This window comes from Capsicum annuum, chromosome 6 (assembly GCF_002878395.1).
Source record: "Capsicum annuum cultivar UCD-10X-F1 chromosome 6, UCD10Xv1.1, whole genome shotgun sequence".
Taxonomy (NCBI): Eukaryota; Viridiplantae; Streptophyta; class Magnoliopsida; order Solanales; family Solanaceae; genus Capsicum; species Capsicum annuum.
In genome coordinates, this window is record NC_061116.1 from 162,773,125 (window position 1) to 162,777,787 (window position 4,663).

Consider the following 4,663-nt stretch of genomic DNA (forward strand, 5'->3'; position numbering starts at 1 on the left):
TCAATACTCAGTAGAAACAATTGCTAGAACCAATTTTAGAAAACGAACGATGTATCAAAAGTTAGCGCCTGATAAGAGAGAGATGATTTTATCACAACGAAGATAAAAAAAAAAAAGTTGAATCAAGAAATCAGTGCACACAGTCATCATACTCCACATTTGGAGTTCAACTGTGTAAAGAAAAAACTCTAACAATATGTGAACCATCTTCTGCTGCTATATTAGGTTTGAAATGAAAAAAATTCATGTACCTTTTGTATAATAGATATGTCTCTCACATTAGAAATTCATATCTCGGCCACTCAACCATACTCTTTCAGGAAAAAACTTCTAGATAAACTATTAAAATTACATATGACTGAAGTTCTTGATTTTTTGTCTAGCAATATTCAGCCAAACCTGATTGAAGCTGATGCAAAAAAGGCCAACTTTGAGCCATATAAAGCTTATGACATTGTGTTTGGCATTAAGACTTTGTAAAAATTAAGTCCATCTCAAAAGAAATCACTATAATATGGAAAACTATATTTTATGTATGACTGATGTACGGTTAATTTGTTTTAATTCTTACAGCAGCCGACCTACCTTCTGCTCATGACATCATGCCTATCTGTGGCAAAGGAAAAGCTATTACTGAACAATTCTATGTGTTTGAAGTTGGTAGGTATTAATAGTAAAATGTCATAATTTTAATTTATTATTTTAATATACATTAATAAAACTCATTTTGACATTAGGTTCAACATCTGTTGCATCGTATGAACAACACAATTCAGTGAAACTCACTGTTATAAATAAAGGTATGCCTTCTTCCCCCTCTTCTGCCAACATCTACAACTAATTGGTACCCATCATTAGTAGTACGTGTTGATGCACTTAATATGCATAGATATTTTTCCTCCAATTATACTAGAATATTATTTTCTAACCATAAACATGTTTCGACTCCTATTACAGCTAATATATCTTCCTCTGGTGAGACGATATCCAACTTTTTGGAAGGAATAACTATTCTCAATCATCTCTCCATATTTGAACATATTTTTTTTCAATATTTCAGCATTAGAAGTTGAATTCTCTCTCTTTTAACGTACATTAATAAAACTGTTGTTATTTTAGGTTCAACGTCTACTATATCGTGCAAAGAAATCAATCCAGAGGCATTTATTACTACAAATAAAGGTTTGATTTTTCTCAAACTTTTGTCAATGTTTGCTGATAATTGCTTCCTATAACTCACATTATATGTTACTGCAACTAATATATACTGGTTCGACATCAACAAGAATAAGTTGGAACTTTAGAATGTACTTACCTTAGAATGTACAATAACATGTTTGCATTTACTTCGCTTGAAGTGGAATATGATAAAGCACTAGCAAAAAGAGATCAAGGAATTTACACGTTTAGAGTACAAGGGCAAATGTACCACTTCATTAGTGATTTAATTTCATCAGCTCAACAATAGAAAAATTTACAGCTATATTTTTATGATGATAATATGGAAATATTGAATCGAATGGCTTCGTCAGATATACTATAGGAATTAGTTGTTGAGAAGTTAATAGATATACTAAAGATAAACCCGTACCGTGTTTTCTTAAATCTTTGATACATATTCCAGAGCTGAAAAAATTTTACATTGCATTATATTGTGGCTCAAAGTTAGATCAATGAGTATATAACTTACCCAATGTATCAGAGGTTGCAACATTATGTCTAGACCAAGAAACAAACAGTAATAGTACTACACCACATATTCAAATTTATAATCATAGTAACAAAATCCAGTTAGTAATCTATTACTACGGTTGTTATGACCCTTTGCAGTATCCACTTTTATTTCCCTATGGCGAAAATGGATGGCATTGTGGCATTGAAAGGGTTATAAATCCTCAGAATAAATCAAAGAATAAACCAAAAAGGAGAAAATGAGCTTGTTATGTAAATGAACAACTTTCAAGTTTATTTAATATGTGCTCAATTGATGGACTACTTGATATGAAAGCTGAAGTTCTGCAAAAGAAAAAATTAAAAAGGGATACTATTTCATGCCGCAAATACTATTGCTATAATCTTCAAATGAAAGACAATGAGAAAAATATGGTTTTACATTCGGGGAGACTATTTCAGCAATATTCTGTTAATGAATATGTAAAATTAGAAACTCAAAGATTAGATTTTGCCTCATTCAATTAAGATTTATTTTGAGTTTATATACTACAGGGAATTTTTGATATCCTTAGACTTGGTAAAAAGGAGGCTTCTATGATAGGGAAAGAAAGCTTTCTTCCACCGAGTTTCACAGATGGTCCAAGAGATATGCGACAACGTTATATGGACGCAATTGCATTAGTGCAACATTTTGGAAAACTTGATATATTTTTTACTATGATATGTAATCCCTCTTGGCCCAAAATTAAAGAACACTTATTGTCAACAAATGAAGCTCAAAATTGACCTGATTTAGTTATCCGCGTATTCAAAGCTAAGGTAGAAGAAATGCAAACTGACATACTAAAAAGAAACATATTTGGAAGAGTTGCAGCTTATATGTATACTATAGAATTTCAAAAATGGGGTCTTCCCCATGCTCATTTTCTTCTTATTCTTACTGATGACTACAAATTATTAACACCTGAGGCCTATGAATAATTTGTTTGTACAAAACTACCTGATCCTAAAGTAGATCCTTACTTATATAAGGTTGTCATTAAACATATGATGCATGGACCTTGTGGTCATTTAAATACTACGAATTCATGTATGGATAAAAAAGGAGAGTGCGAATTCAAGTACCCTAAAAGATTTGCTGACTACACAACAAAAGGCAAAAATGCATATCCAATTTACAGAAGATGAAATATTGGTAAAATTGTGAAAGTTAGAGAACAATTACTGGATAACTCATGGGCTGTTTCTTACAATCCTTATTTATTATGCAAATATAATTGTCATATAAACGTCGAAGTTTGCTCGGACATTATAGTTGTCAAATTTCTATATAAATATATCTGTAAAGGACATGATAAAATTTCATTCCACCTACATAAGGAGAATACAAAGATGGAAATAGATGAGATAAAAGAATATCAATCAGCTAAATGGGTATCACCACCAGAAGCTATGTGGCATTTATTTGCCTTTTCTATCAGTAAAATGACTCTAAGTATTTATCATCTAAAATTACATCTCGACGGACACTAATTTGTCTCTTTTAGAAAAACTGATACCATAGATAGCATTGTCAAAAATCCTATGATTAAGAAAACTATGTTAACTGAGTTTTTCTTGATGAACCAAACAAATAAACACACTAAAGAACTTAATTTGTTATACAAATATTTTCCTCAACACTTTGTATGGTCATCTACCTACAAAATGTGGACTTCACAAATACATAGTAAAGTTATCAGATGTGTAATAATGTGTCATCCAACAGAGGGAGAAAGATATTGTAACACCCCGAGTCTGTACCCCGAATGCTACACGGTGCTTACGACCCCAAAGGACCACAATCTAACCCATGACCGATATCTGCTGTGAGAACTAAACAATAATACTATAAAAAATGGGAAAAATAGGTTGAAATGCCATAAGGTTCATAATATCTTAAATACTAATAAAGTATATTACTGAAATAATAATCTACAAAATTGAATATTATTTGAAAGTCTACTCTAAAAATCCTCTAAACTAAACTGTCTGAATGTGGATTTGATGGGACAATCCCCCAACTAACTCCATCTACTGAAATACTGCATCTACTAAAATACTGAAATAATAGAATATCCTTGATACATGAGGACTCACTACTAACTCTAACACTGCTGGCTGAATCTGAATCTATCTATATGCGGTCAAGAACCTGAGTGTCCGAACCTATGATATGAAACATCATAGCACAAAGAAAGAGTGTGTGTCATTACGTAGAATATACTGGCATGCTAGATGAGGAAGGTTGAATGAAAGGTTCATATGCATGAACAATAACTTACTGAATGATATAAATTAACTAAACATTAGAGTACATGGATAACTGATACTGTTGTAAATACTGAGTATGCACTACTATGCATATAAACAAATACTGTGACTAAGCTTGTCTGAGGCTAAGTCCTGAGTTCTGATACTGAGTAACTGATATCTGAAGTTACTGATACTGGTTGACAGCATCTGACAGTCTTGATTTTGTAAAACTGAACTGAGTTCTATTCTAAAGACTGAAACTGAAACTGTGGGAGGTAATCATTTAACCGATATACCCCAAATAAGATAACTGAGTTGGGGTCCAACTTGTGACCCCAGTTAGAAGGGTATCAGTATTGTGCCATAGGTAAAGACACTGAAGAGTTACCCTCATCTTGTAGGTACTCTAATAAGAACGGTGGAACCCTCAAAAAGCAGGTTAAAACACATCATCAACCCTCAACTAGAAGGTTTGATATCTCAGCCTACATTAGTTACATAGTTCTGGAATGCAAGGATTGCTTCTAAGGATCATACCCTCTACTGGAAAGTGAGCCCTCATCCTTAGGTTCACACGGTACTGAATCCTACTCCCAACTGAAAGACATTAAACTGAGTATACTGAACTGTACTAGACTGATACTGAGTTTTCCTAAGTTCTATAACTGATTGAGTTCTACTGATTAGGACATGA

The 4,663-nt window shown here is 32.6% G+C and overlaps 1 long non-coding RNA gene across 1 annotated transcript; it reads left to right on the forward strand.

Annotated features, from left to right (window-relative positions):
- The first annotated feature begins 577 nt into the window (after positions 1-577).
- LOC124899264 lies at positions 578-2,508 on the forward strand. Its single transcript, XR_007056485.1, has 4 exons — positions 578-660; positions 738-800; positions 1,120-1,182; positions 2,227-2,508. It is a non-coding gene; the product is annotated as an uncharacterized LOC124899264 (long non-coding RNA).
- The last annotated feature ends 2,155 nt before the right edge of the window (positions 2,509-4,663 follow it).